At 37.9% G+C, this 15,381-nt stretch overlaps 1 protein-coding gene and 2 non-coding genes across 15 annotated transcripts in view; 1 reads left to right on the forward strand and 2 right to left on the reverse strand.

Moving 5' to 3' along the window:
• The window catches only part of ABI1 (abl interactor 1), a 119,499-nt gene that overhangs the window by 41,025 nt on the left and 63,093 nt on the right, over positions 1-15,381 (reverse strand). The gene's annotated exons all lie outside the window — the stretch shown is intronic.
• On the forward strand, positions 1,551-1,697 carry LOC119618855 (small nucleolar RNA SNORA57). The gene has a single exon (XR_005235218.1). It is a non-coding gene; the product is annotated as a small nucleolar RNA SNORA57 (small nucleolar RNA).
• LOC119618835 (U6 spliceosomal RNA) lies at positions 3,080-3,186 on the reverse strand. Its single transcript, XR_005235200.1, has one exon. It is a non-coding gene; the product is annotated as a U6 spliceosomal RNA (small nuclear RNA).

Below are 15,381 nucleotides of genomic sequence, written 5' to 3' on the forward strand. Positions count from 1 at the left end.
AATTACTTGAAAAATTATACTCTGGTCTACTCCCTCTCCATTCTCTCAATTCTGAATCATAAAAGTCCAAAACACAACACGTCCAGCAAAGCACAACCCTCCATATGGCAGGGTGAGGAAATACAGCGGGTAGAGAAGAAGGGAACAGGTTTGGAACATTTGTCTAACAACAGCATGCATATGTTCACCAAGCGAGAGTTAGCTTTTTCAGCGAGACTAATTCTTTCTCATACTTGAATTTCCTTACTTTCACACATTTTTCTTCAACTTTACATAGCAAAAGCAGCAGTCTGACATTAAAAAATAATAATAATAAGCTTTCAGTCTTAATATATGAGAGTCAAAATCAGAGTAACCCCAGTTGAGAAGAACTAGATGGCCCAAGAGATTACCCTATAGCAATCCTTAGACCCACTCATTTTAAAAAAAAAAGCATGCAAACTTGAAATTAGAAAATTATGTTTGAATACTAACTCTTTTGCTTACTGGATATAACATTTTACACAAGTTTTAATTAATTAAAATTTCATTTTGCTTATAATATTTGGCTCTGTGTCCCCACCCAAATCTCATCTTGAATTGTACTCCCATAATTCCCACATGTTGTCAGGGGGACACAGTGGGAGATAATTTGAATCACGGGGTCGGTTTCCCTCATACTGTTCTCATGGTAGTGAATAAGTCTCACGAGATCTGATGGTTTCATCAGGGGTTTCCACCCTTGCATCCTTCTCATTTTCTCTTGCTGCTGCATCCTGGTATGATTCTTAGGCCTCCCCAGCCATGTGGAACTGTAAGCCCAATTGAACCTCTTTTTCTTCCCAGTTTCAGGTATATCTTTATCAGCAATGTGAAAACAGACTAATACAGCTTATATAAAATGGGAATAGCATATTAGAAACTATAACATTGCTTGATACAAAAAAGTACTAAAAATTAATAAATCTGAATCTTATTTATCAAACTATCCAATCTACAACTCTGCAATTAAGATAAAGCATTTCTAAAATATGAATATGAAAACATGAATGTATCATATTATGTATTTGAAATATGATGAATGTAACTTAGGTTCCAATCTCCAGTTTTGCCACTGGCAAAACAATTTTGAAGAACTCCTCAAAGCCAGTCTAATAAACATTAAGATACCAGCAGTTTGAGGCCGGGCGCAGTGGCTCACGCCTGTAATTCCAGCACTTTGGGAGGCCGAGGTGGGTGGATTACGGGGTCAGGAGATCAAGACCATCCTGGCTAACACGGTGAAACCCCGTCTCTACTAAAAATACAAAAAATTAGCCAGGAGTGGTGGTGGGCATCTGTAGTCCCAGCTACTCAGGAGGCTGAGACAGGAGAATGGCGTGAACCCCGGGAGGCGGAGCTTGCAGTGAGTCAAGATCGCGCCACTGCACTCCAGCCTGGGCAACAGAGCCAGACTCTGTCTCTCTCTCACACACACACACACACACACACAAATACCAGCAGTTTGAAAACTCAACTGATTCCAAGGTAAACAAATGCTAAAATTCATGTGGAAAAAATAAAAAGTGGATCCTCATTTTCTTGACAGGAACTGGGCATGTAGTCCTACTCCCTGTTATGTACAGAGGCAAAGGGAAGAGCTCCGGCCCCCCTTGGCATGTCTTTGGTGCCATGCAGCTTCCTGTCTGCCAGTTCTATCCTCAAGCACCAGGACACCAGGGAAAAGGAAAAAGAAAAAAGAAAGTGGATCTCAGAGGTAGGGGTATCAAAAGTACTAACTAGAGAAAAGATAACAACCCAAAGACAGGTTCTCAATAAATGAAGACCATGCTTGATGCATCAGCACCTGAAGGAGAAAAGACAAAATCAAAATAGAATATACATGAAACAAATTTGGAAGTAACCAATAGAATGAACATGTACAGGGGGAAATCACCTTTTAAAGCTTGAATACATACACACATTTGAATTACATATGCTTTATATAATTCGAAGCTCACAAAATTCAAGAAGTATAACAAATGATGGTGTTTCTGTTTTCTGGTTAAACATCAAATGACAATAAAAGACACTGTTTAACTACTCCCCTGTTCAGTTTTGAAATTATGCAGTGGTTCACAAAATTTTTAAAGTGAGGGAAATCTACACATTTTAAAAGGGATTTTCTGTATTTATTAATATTTTATGTTTTTATTTAACTTTTAAGCTCAGGGGTACATATGTAAGATGTGTTACTTTGTTGCATAGGTAAACATGTGTCATGAGTGTTGTCGTACAGATTATTTCATCACCCAAGTATTAAGCCTAGTATCCATTAGGTTTTTCCTGATCCTCTCCCTCTTCCCACCCTTCACCATCTGGTAGGCCCCAGTGTGCACTGTTCCCCTCTATGTGTCCATGTGTTCTCATCATTTAGTTCCTACATATAAGTGAGAACATGTAGTATTTGGTTTTCTGCTCCTGCATTAGTTTGCTAAGGATAATGGCCTCCAGTTCCATTCATGTCCCTGCAGAAGACATGATCTCATTCTTTTTTGATGGCTGCATAGTATTCCATGGTGTGTATGTACCTCTTTTTCTTTATCCAGTCTATCACTGATGGGACATTTAGATTGATTCCATCTTTGCTACTGAGAATAGTGCCACAGTGAACATACATGTGCATGTGTCTTTATAACAGAACAATTTATATTCCTTTGGGTATATACCCAGTAATGGGATTGCTGGGTCAAATGGTATTTCTGTCTCTAGGTCTTTGAGGATTCATCACACTGTTTTCCACAATGGTTGAACTAATTTACATTCCCACCAACAGTGTAAAAGCGTTCCTTTTTCTCGACGACCTCACCGGCATCTGTTATTTTTTTGACTTTTTAATAATAACCATTCTGACTGGTATGAAATGGAATCTCATTGTGGTTTTTATTTGCATTTTTTAATGGTCAGCGATGTTAACTTTTTCATATGATTGTTGGACGCGCACGTATGTCTTCTAAGAAGTGTCTGTTCTCTGTTCATGTCCTTTGCCCACTTTTTAATGGGTTTTTTTTTCTTGTAAGTTTAAGTTCCTTATAGAAGCTGGATATTAGACCTTTGTCAGAAAAATGTGGAACACTTCACGAATTTGCATGTCATCCTTGCACAGGAGGCATGCTAATCTTCTCTGTATTGCTCCAATTTTAGTGTACGTGCTGCAGAAGTGACCACTTATGTTGTATTTTTATCACATAAAATGAAATTGTACTGCAATGGGCTGGTAAAAATGACATAGTTATAGTTAGTCCAATACAAAGCAAACAAAGCCTCCGAATTTGGGTAACGCAAGAGGCGTAATCTAGAGCTAATACTGGCTGTGCTCAGTGACTCACACCTATAATCCCAGCCCTTTGGGAGGCCAAGGAGAATGGATCATTTGAGTCCAGGAGTTCGAGACTAGCCTAGGCAACATGGTGAAACCCCGTCTCTACAAAAAATGCAAAAAAATTTGCTGGGCATGGTGGCACACACTTGTAGTCCCAGCTACTCAGGAGTCTGAGGTGGGAGGATCTCCTGAGCCCAAGAGGTTAAGGCTGCAGTGAGCCACAATCACACCACGGCACTACAGCCTGGGTAAGAGTAAAACTCGGTCTCAAAAAAAAAAAAAAAAAAAAAAAAAAGAGCAAATACAATACAAGTGGAAAACTCTTTTGGCAGACTCAATATGACAAGCAAAAATCATACCAAGAGTTGTGAGAGAGACGAATGGCAATATGGAACATAAGATAATCAACAAGAATATTCTACAGTAAAAATCACTAGAACACCCTGAATAAAACCCTAAAAACTCTCTCCCCTATTATATTTTACTTCTAGTTATAAATAAGAAATAAGGAAACAGTGAGATAGGAATTTGAAAGAAAAACCTGGAAAAAAAATTAAATGGTCTTCAAAACCAGATACAACACACCCCCATCTACTCACAACCACATATACACCGATCGTCCCCCTTCTATCCCATGTTATCTTGATACCAAGTCTTTCCAAACTGATCTATGGCTTCAATGCATTCCAATAAAAATGCCAACAGAGATTTCCAAGGTTCTAAATTTATATGGGAGGGCAAAGGGGAAGGAATGGCTGAGACATGGTCTAAAAGTAAAATAAGAAGGGAGGAGGGTAACTTGCCTCTTGAGATATTATGAAACCATAGTAAAGAAGATAGTAGGGTTCTTACAGGGTTAAATAAATGGACCAATACAACAGAAGAGAGAATTCAGGAAAAAAAATCATGCTTATAAGGAAATTTGGTATCTTACAGTGATAGCACAGAAAGAAAGAATGTATTATTTGAGTAGAGCAAATATTTTGCCATATAGAAAAAACACTGAAAATGGATCCCTACCTCAAACCATAGGAGAAAACTAATTCCAGATCCTTTAAATTTAAATGCAAATAAATGACATATTTATACTTGAAACATTATACATTATATACATTAATGAGAATGAACAAATTACTAATGAATGAACTATGTATATGTAATACGGATAAATCTTAGAAATTATAATGCTGAATAAAAAAAGTAAGCCATGCTAGAGTACATACAGGATGAATCCATTGTTATAAGCCCAAACACAAGCAAAATTAAACAATAATTGTTTAGTGATACACATACATGTGATTTTTAAAAAAAGTTAAGTGCAAGGGAATGATAAACATCCCTTTTGTGGTGGGTGAGAAGTATACAGAGAAAAGAAACAGAATTGGTCATTTTCTAGTTTTTAGTTTTAATGATGGATTCAGAGATGTTTGATTTATTATTGTATATGCATAACATATATTACATTTATTCTTTTGAATAAGTATAATTTTTGTCTTTAATTACACACAAATAGCACACAGAAAAGAATGATTAATATTCCTGAAGCAAAAGACTCCATGAAAGAAACCTCAATTTTGCCAGCCATATCTGGCAGGTAAAAGAGAAAAAAGGAGAGTGGGGAAAAAGGTCAAAATCCAAGCACAGCAGACAGTATAAGCCAGGGAAAAAAGGCATGAAAACACAACACCTTCACTGAGATTAGAGAAAAGCTAAAATAGCATGAATAAAAGTAAGTTGAACTTTAATTAAGAGTTAAAGAAAAGATTATGGAAATTAGGAGGCCAATCTTGAAAACTTCTTTTTAAATGGTCAAGCAAGGCTTTTATTAAAATAAGCAGATTGGGAATTGAATAAATAAAATTAATTGTATGGTAAGTAAATGTTCTAAAGGAAACATTAAAATATTCTAAAAGCAATTATATTTAGAGAGGAAAATATTTTCTAAAAGTAGAAATAAAATGATAAACTTCATAAGCAGACAAGATTTTAAAATTATCTTTTAAGATATGATTATTTTAAACTGATGTATAGAAATAGGTTTTCATTTTGTTCTTTTTTCTCTCCCTAGTCACTCTGGAGGAAATAAAAAGAATACATACGCTTCTTTTAAAGATCTTCCAGAAAAATCCTTCTTAATCACCAAAAGACAGAAAGGCAGGCAGGAAAGAAGTATGACATAGCAACACTACTTAATGTTCCATGGATTTTCTACAATATCATCTCAGAAGGCCTACTATCATCCTCACAACTGCCACTACTACTACAGGGAGGGCATTATAGGTTTTAAGCAAAGAACCTTGTACATAAGTAAAAACACAATAAATGTTTGCTAAAAAAATAACTACAGAACGAAAACCGAAATATTTTTGCCCTGAATAGAGAAAGAAGAGGGGTATAAAAAGGGCAGAAGAAGAGAGTCCTGAGACAAGCTGCACAGAGGAAGCCTTCAGCCAAGAAAGAGGCAATCTTTGTCTGTTATTGCTTATTTGGACCAGACTCTGGAAATGGCCTTATGCCCAAAATTCTGTGTTACAGATCTTTGTTCAATAAGCTTGAAACAAGGTCCCAATCAACTTCGAAGTTAACTTGATTCAGAATGACCCATATACACACCATAAAATAGATCTATTTAGAAAAGATGAGCTGCAAAATCAGACTCTGGTGGAAAAACAAAAACCACTTGGATCAGAATTATTCTGAAATATTTTAGCCTGGGAAAAACTGAATCTGTTACTAACATTCTGGCCCATGCCTAATTTTTTAGTACTTCCCATGACATTTTTCTGTCTCCTCCTCGCGTGCTTAATTATATAAGATAAACTACAAAATATTCTATGTGGTAATCACATACCCACTTCAAAAAAGAAACCTTTTTGCCTAATTTAGTGATAATCATTTTTTATCCAAACTAGAATCTAAGCTAAATATGAACTTTTAATAGAACATTAGATCACAGTTTATCTTCTAAGCACCAGGTCATGAATTTGTACTTAATTCTTCAACCTACTACTCGTTACCTAACAATTAACATTTGTTTCAATATTTCACGAGTGTCTCTCCCTTCTTAAAAAGACGATGTATTTTAAATTCTCCAGCCTGGGCAACACAGTGAGACCCTGTCTCTACAAAAAAAAAAAATTTTTTTTTAATTAGCCAGGCAAAAGCCGGGTGCAGTGGTTTACGCCCATAATCCCAGCACTTCGGGGGGCCAAGGTGGGTGGATCACTTGAGGTCAGGAGCCCAAGACCAACCTGGCCAACATGGTGAAACCCCATCTCTACCAAAAAATATAAAAATTAGCTGGGAGTGACATGTGCGCCTGTAATCCCAGCTACTCGGGAGGCTAAGGCAGGAGAATCCCTTGAACCCAGGAGGCAGAGGTTGCATTGAGCCATGTTCGTGCCACTGTACTCTAGCCTGAGCAACTCTGTCTCCAAAACAAATAAAAATAAAAATAACTACATTAGCCAGGCAAGGTGGCTCACCCCTGTAGTTCCAGCTACACAAGAGGCAGGAGAATTGCTTAAGCCTAGGAAGTCGAAGATGCGGTAAACAGTGATCATGCCACTGCATTCCAAACTAGGTGACACAACAAGACCGTGTCTCAACAGATGAAAAACAAGTAAAATAAAATTCTCTACATATGTCAGGCAGTATGGTCTAACGACTAAGAGTTGAATTCAGGAACCAAACTGTGTGGATTTAATAGGTAGTTGTACCATTTACCAACTGTGTGAACGTGGGTAAGTTACTTAACCATCCTATGCCCTCAGTTTTCTTACCATACAGATGAGATGTAAAAACAAGCAAAAAAACAGTTATCACCTTCACAGTTACTGTAAGGATTAAATGAGGTAATATATAGAATGGATTTTTAACAGTGTCTAGCATGTAGAAAAATCAATATACGTTAGGTTTTTATTATTATTGTTTCCCAGTCCTTATTCAAGTGTTTGAGTTTACTTGATGATATGAAACCAGAAAAAGCTTATAGCCAATAATAAATACAACTCATCTTAGCAATCTTAGACATTAGAAGTTGTTACTTAGGGCCAGGCCCAGTGGCTCATGCCTGTAATCCCAGCACTTTGGGAGGCCGAAGTGGGTGGACTGCTTGAGGACAGGAGTTCGAGACCAGCCTGGCCAACATGGCGAAATCCTGTCTCTACTAACAATACAAAACTTAGTCAGGCATTGTGGTGCACGCCTGTAATCCCAGCTACTCAGGAGGCTGAGGCACAAGAATCGCCTGTAATCCCAGCTATTCGGGAAGCAGAGGTTGCAGTTAGCTGAGATCGTACCACTGCACTCCAGCCTGGGCAACAGAATGAGAATCTGTCCCCACAGAGGCCGGGCAAGGTGGCTCATGCCTGTAATCCCAGCACTTTGGGAGGCTGAGGCTGGCAGATCATGAAGTCAGGAGATCAAGACTATCCTGGCTAACATGGTGAAATCCTGTCTCTACTAAAAATACAAAAAATTAGCCAAGTGTGGTGGCGGGTGCCTGTAGTCCCAGCTACTCAGGAGGCTGAGGCAAGAGAATGGCGTGAACCTAGGAGGTGGAGCTTGCAGTGAGCCAAGATTGTGCCACTGCACTCTAGCCTGGGCAACAGAGCGAGACTCTGTCTCAAAAAAAAAAAAAAAAAAAAAAAAAGAAAGAAAAAGAAAAAGAAATTGTTACTTAGTCCATTTAAGATACCCCAAGTATATTGCATGCAAAACAAGCAGCACAAATCAATATTATCAAAAAAGAAGATTCAAATCTAAAAACTTCAAAAGGATTTGGATTCACTTAGTAGTAGCCCTTTCTAGGCACCCTTATTTCTTTCTTCATTATAGGAGTATTTTTGGTCCTATAATTCTTCTTACAAGCAATGACAACATTTGGAGATATTTATACTGAAAGGATATTTAAAAGTACAAGTTGGTACTTCAGTGTAAATTTTGAGGATGGATTTACACTCTGATGTCTCTCCCTCCTATAACGTCACCAAAATGACTGCCAAAGGATTCATTTATTTATACACACACACACACACACACACACACACACACACACACACTTTTTAGAGGGATAAGGGACAAGTATTTCCAACAAATCTCTGAATATCAGAAAACAAATCAAGGCAAGGCAGCTAACTCATCCAACTAGAAGCAGAACTTAAAACACCTGCACACAGCAAGGCAATTTGTCCTAAAAGAAACAGTCTCTGGAAGCCAGGTTCTTTAAATGAGGAACCACAATAAGATACCACTTCATACTCACTAGGATAGCTATAATCAAAAAAATAAGAGCCGGGTGCAGTGGCACATGCCTCTAGTAGAAGATACTCAGGAGGCTGATGGAGGAGGATCAACTGAGTCCAGGAGTTTGAAGCCAGCCTGGACAACATAGCAAGGCCCTATTTCAAAAAAATAATACTAGACAAAACAAGTCTGTAAGGATGTGAAGACAAAAGAAGTGTTTCTCTGCAATGCTCATACACTGCTGATGGGAATATAAAATGGGATAGCCATTTGGGGAAACAGTCAACAGTTCCTCAAATAGTTAAACACAGAGTTACCATACGATCCAGCAATTCCACTTCTAGGTATACAACCAGTATAACTGAAAACATATGTCTATGCAAAACTTGTACACAATTGTTCACAGCAGCATTATTCGTAACAGTCAAAAAGTGGAAACAACCCAAATGTCTATCAAATAAAATGATGAACAGATAAAGAAAAGGTAGTCTATCCATACAACAGAATATTATTTGTAAATAAAAAGAAATAAAGTACTAATGCATGCTACAACATGCATGGACCTTGAAAATATCACACTAAGAAGCACAAAGGATCACATATCGCTTGAATCTATTTACATGAAATGCCCATGGTAGGCAAATCTATACAGACAAAAACCAGATGACTAATTGTTAGGACTGGGAGGAGAGGGGATGCTATGATTGGGAGTGATTAGCTGAGGGGTATGGGGTTTCTTTTTGGGGTAATGAAAATGTTCTAAAATTGATTGTGGTAACCTATGCATAACTTTGTGAACACAGCAAAAGCTAATGCACTGTATACTTTAAATAGATGAATTACATGATGTTAATTATATTTCAATAGAACTTTCTTTTAAAAGCAAGAAACAACAAAAAGCTGAAGAATTGAGTATCTGCAAATCGAACAATGAAGTTCCCAGTCTTTCCACTCACCGTGTTCTCCCTTAAGAATGTGACTCTCATGAAAGAAATTAGAAGATTCTCCACTGCAGATACAGAATGGCACAAGAGAAAAGACTTCCATACATTGAAAGTTGGAGGTGCCCCCATCTTTAAGTATATGACAAAAGCTATCAATTGGTGGTGCGATTCATCCACCAACATGATACCTCTGGCAATTGATAGCCTCTGGCAATTGGTGGCCATGTCACACCACCAGTTAATAGACTCTGTCACACACTTGAAGTTTCTACTTAAGCATTTTAGTCTCTTATTCTTAAATATAAACAGAAAGCCAAGAATCACCAGACTATCTGAGGGCAACATTTCATAAAGGGGGAGACCCCAAAACAAAACAGAAAAAAAAACCTGGAAAAAAATAGATTTTGCAGGGAACAGAATAATACTTTAAAAAATAAAAATAAGAGGCTAGGTGTGGTGGCTCACGCTTGTAATCCCAGCACTTCGGAAGGCCGAGGCTGGTGGATCACCTGAGGTCAGGAGTTCAAGACCAGCCTGACCAACATGGTGAAACCCCATCTCTACTAAATACAAAAAATTAGCCAGGCGTGGTGGCACATGCCTGTAATCCCAGCTACTTGGGAGGCTGAGGCAGGAGAATCGGTTGAACCTGGGAGGCAGAGGTTGCAGTGAGCCGAGATCGTGCCATTGCACTGCAGCCTGGGCAACAAGAACAAAATTCTATCTCAAAAAAATTTAAAATTTTTTTTAAAATAAAAGAAAAGGAACTTAAGTGCAGAATAAAAACTAATCATTAAGTTTCAGTTTATAAAAAAGGAACTAAGGACAAGAAAACCTTTAAAAAGTTAAAAAAAAAAAAAAAAAAAAAAAAAAAAAGAATAAAACCTAACAACAGACTGGAATTTAAAGCTTAGGAAGTCTCCCAAAGAGGTGAAAATTAGGAAGAAAAATAACACTAAAATATTAATACAAAAAGTCTAGCATCTGAATGGAGCACTTAGGAAAAAAAAAGAACAGAGAATACAATGGAAAAGAAATAATCAAAGAATATTATCTTCCAAAAATGCAGCAGCACATCTTCAGATTAAAAAGAGCTCACCAAGTGCCGGCACAATGTATTTTTAAAAGACCAATACCATATGGTGGCTTAGCCCTGTAAATTGCAGCACTTTGGGAAGCCAAGGTGGGAGGATGGCTTAAGGCCAGGGTTTGATACAAGCCTGGGCAACATAGCACGAGCTTTCCTCTATTTGGGAAAAAAAAAAAAAAAAAATGCTAAGTGTGGTGGCATGCACCTGTAGTCCTAGTTACTCAGGAGGCTGAGGCAGGACAGATCACTTGAGCCCAAGAGTTCAAGGCTGCAGTGAGCTACAACTCCACCACTGCATTCCAGCCTGGGCAACAGAACAAGAGCCTGTCTGTCAATCAATCAATACAATAAAAATTTAAAAATTAAATAAATGAATGACCAATACCTGTCAAGTACAGTGGTATACACATCCCAGCTACTCAGAAGGCTGGGGCAGGAGAATCACTTGAGCCTGGGAGTTCAAAGCCAGCCTGGGCAACACAGGAAGACCCCATCTCTTTACAGACCTTTTTTTTTAGTAAAAAAAAAAAAATGTTAAAGACCATAACCAGTCGGACACGCATGCCTGTAATCCTAGCACTTTGGAAGGCCGAGGCGAGTGGATCACCTGAGGTCAGGAGTTTGAGACCAGCCTGGCCAACATGGCAAAACCCTGTCTCTACTAAAAATACATAAATTAGCCAGGCGTGGTAGCACATGTCTGTAATCCCAGCTACTCGGAAGGCTGCACCACAAGAAGTGCTTGAACCCAGGAGGCGGAGATTGCAGTGAGCCGAGATCGCACCACTGCATTCCAGCCTGGGCGACAGAGCGAGACTCCATCTCAAAAAAAAAAAACAAAAAAACGCCATACCAAGTTACGTAACTGTGAAATTTCAAAACACCACAGTAAAGACATTCAATATGCCAAAAGTTTCCAGAGAGAAAAAGATAAGAATATACCAAGGATTTGGAATCAGTGACGCCTAAGACCTCTCAATGACAATACTGGAAGCTAGAAGAAATGAACTATTTCCTTTAAAATATGTTGACTTCTAAAATACAAAATTTTACTTAACATAGTACTGGAAGTACTAGCAAGAGCCGTCAAACAAGAAAAAGAAATAAACAGGCATTTAAATCAGAAAGAAAGTAATAAAATTATCTTGCAAATGACATGTTCCTAAATGCAGAAAACCCCAAAGATTCCACAGAAAATATGAACACTGCTAGAAGTAATGAATTCAGTGAAGTTAAAGAATACAAAATCAACATACAAAAATCAGTAACATTTCTATATACAATAACCCAGCTGAAAAAGAAATCAAGAAAACAATTCCATTTATGATAGCATAAAAAAAAAAACTTAGGAGTAAATTTAACCAAGAAGGTTAAAGGTTTGTAGACTGAAAACTACAATACACTGATGAAAGAAACTGAAGAAGACACAAATAAATGGACAGATATCCCATGTTCATAGACAGGAATAATTAATATTGTTAAAACAGCCATACTACCCAAAGCAATATACAGATTTAACCCAATCTCTATCAAAATTCTAATGGCATCCTCCACAGAAATAGAAAAAAACAACCCTAAAATTCATATAGAGCCACAGAAATCCTAAATAACCAAAGCAATACGGAGAAACTCCAGTCTGGTGACAGAGTGAGACCCAGTCTCAAAAAATAAAATAAAAGAGCTTAAAAGCTTGGGAGGTCGAAGGTGCAATGAGCCATGATTGGTCACTGCACTCCAGCCTGGGTGATGGAGTGAGACTCAGTCTCAAAAAATAAATAAAAGAGCTCAAATACACATAAATAGAGAATGAAACAGTGGTTACCATGGTTATATTGGGAGAACAGGAAGGGGAGATGTGGGTCAAAAGATACAAAATAGCAGATATGCAGAATAAGTTTAGAGGTCCAGGTACAACATGAGGACCACAGGTAATAAAACTGTATTATAGTCATGTGTCACATAACATTTTGGTCAACAATGGACCACATATATGTCACACCACATAATAACAATGGTTCCATAAGATTATAATACTGTATTTTTACTGTACCTTTTCTGTTTAGATATGTTTGGATACACAAATACCACTGTATTCCAATTGCCTATAGTACTGAGTACAGTAACATGCTATACAGGTTTGTAGCCTAGGAGCAATAGGCTGTACCACAGGGTCTAGGTATACAATAGGCTGTACTATCTAGGTTTGCGTAAGTACACTCTATGACGTTCACACAACAAAATGCCCTAGGAACACATTTCTCAGAACATTTCCCTGTCATTAAGCAAGGTATGACTGTATTAAAGATTTTTATTAAATAAGTAGATTTTAGGTGCTCTTGTCAATTAACAAAAGTAACTATGTGAAATGACAGATGTGTTTATCTGCTTCCCTATAGTAACTAATTTACTATCTATATGTATTCCATAACACAGTAGTCCCCTTTTTGGCACCAGGGACCGGTTTTGTGGAAGACAATTTTCCACGCACTAGGGGGACGGGAATGGTTTTGGGATTAAACTGTTCTACCTCAGAGCATCAGGCATTAGATTCTCATAAGGAGTGTGCAACCTAGATCCCTTGGACATAAGGTTCACATTAGGGTTTGCACTCCTATGAGAATCTAATGCCGCAGCTAATCTGACAGGAGGCAGTAATGCTCGCTCGCCCTCCGCTCACCTCCTGCTGTGCAGCCCCGCTCCTGACAAGCCACAGACTAGTATGGGCCAGCAGCCCAGGGGTTGGGGACCCCTGCCATAACATCATGTTGTAAACCTCAGATATACACAGTAAAATTTATTTTTTTTGAAGTCTAAAGGAAAATAATTTTTAGTCTACAACTAAGGACAGTATAGCATAGTGATAACAAGTAGATTCTAAAACCAGACTGCCTGGTTCAAATGATGCCATTTAATAGATGTGTTATCCTGAACAAGTTGCATAAGCTCTTTGTGTATCAATTTCTTCATCTGTAAAATGAGCTTGTTATAAAAACGAATTAATTCATAGGTGTTCGTTTATATAAAAAGTCTGGTATACAATATGTACTCTCTGAGTGCTCTAGAAAGCACGACTAAGGATAGGAAGGGATTGCACTGAATTCCGCTTGTCATTATAATCCCTTAGGTAGTATGTGATTGGTTTTTAATCACATTCACATATTATCACAGGGAGGAAGGGAGGGAGTTGTAAAATGAAGCCCAAAGATAACAGCTTGGTACAGAAGATCATCTATATGCCTTTAGCTCAAATGAGATAAGCAGAAACACAGAAAATTTAAAAATGAGGGAGAATTTCAGCAGACAGTCAAGAAGGGAGGCAAGGCATGGTAGGAAAAACCAGGTCTAGCTGAATAGCGGGGACAGAGCTGTAAACCAAGACATGCTGATTCAGATTAAAGAAAAAAGGCATGGCTTGTCGATATCAGAGTAGAACGGAATGTTCATATGAAGAAACTGAGTTTTAATCACAACTGACTTTTCAAAGATGAGATTCACTGAGGGGTTTTGACATTAAAAACATTTTAAATTAAAGGATAATAGGAAAACAAAGAAACAGACTTCATGTATTGTTAAAGTCATTATCACCTTACTAATATAAGCAATGCCAACTGGGGCAATACGGCACATTAGATAACCTGAAATCTCTCCCACTAGAAACTACCTAAAAATGCTTGATTTAAAGATGCTATGAAAGCATCTTTTTAAAATTCACAGTCCAAAACTAAAGAGAGTGAAGAAAATCCAGGGAGACTAGGAAAAAGAGAGGATGAAAATTCCGAGCAGAAAACATGAACGAGACTGCAGCTACTCTGTAGTAGCTTTTTGGCCTCTAGCAAAGGAGCTTGTATTCTTATGCCACATGGGGACAAAATTAAAATACCCTTTGGGCTTGCTGAAGGTGGGAAGTTAGAACTGATAGAGCAAAAGGGACTTTGCAGATGTGATTAAGAATCTTGAGATGGGGAGTTATCCAGTATTGGGGGGGTGTGGCGGTGAATCAAATGAAATCACAAGGGTCCTTATAAGCCACAGAGGGAGGCCAGAGGGTCAGTACTGATCAGTGATGCCATATGAAAAAGACTCAACTGGCCATTGGTGACTTAAAGATGGAGGAAGGGGTCATGCAGCAAAAGTGCAGGTGGCCTCCAGAAGCTGAAAAAAAAAAGGCAAGGGAACAGATGCTCCCCCAGTGCTTCTAGAAGGAACACAACCCTATTCACATATTGATTTTAGCTCAGTGAAACCCATTTCAAACTTCTGACCTCCAGAACTGTAAAATAAAGTTGTTATAAGTCACTAAATTTGTGATAAATTGTTACAGCAGCTATAGGAAACTAAGGCACACACACTGAGGTGGGGTTGGGGAATGTTCTAGAAAGTATACACATGTTTCCATGAAGTCTTCAGGTTCAAAAATTATAGTCCTGGACTGACAGCATCCTAGAACACTTAGCAGAACAGGGAATATAACTTCAGCTTAGCTGATCAATGGTATATCCCTTAGGCAGCGCAGAGATCTCAACAGATGAGATCTTAAAATAAGCTCACAACACAAATTTACAAAACACATAAGGAAACAATTCACCACAAGCAGGAGTCAGCATGTACACACATAACAAATCTCCAAAGGAAGTTAATCCAAAAGAAAGTAAGAAAGGAGAAAAAAAGAGACAGAACAGATGACATAAGTAGAAAACACAAAATGATGTTTTATTTGAATTCAAATACATCATTAACTACATTAAATGTAAATTCAATAA

Source organism: Chlorocebus sabaeus, chromosome 9 (assembly GCF_047675955.1).
Source record: "Chlorocebus sabaeus isolate Y175 chromosome 9, mChlSab1.0.hap1, whole genome shotgun sequence".
Taxonomy (NCBI): domain Eukaryota; kingdom Metazoa; phylum Chordata; class Mammalia; order Primates; family Cercopithecidae; genus Chlorocebus; species Chlorocebus sabaeus.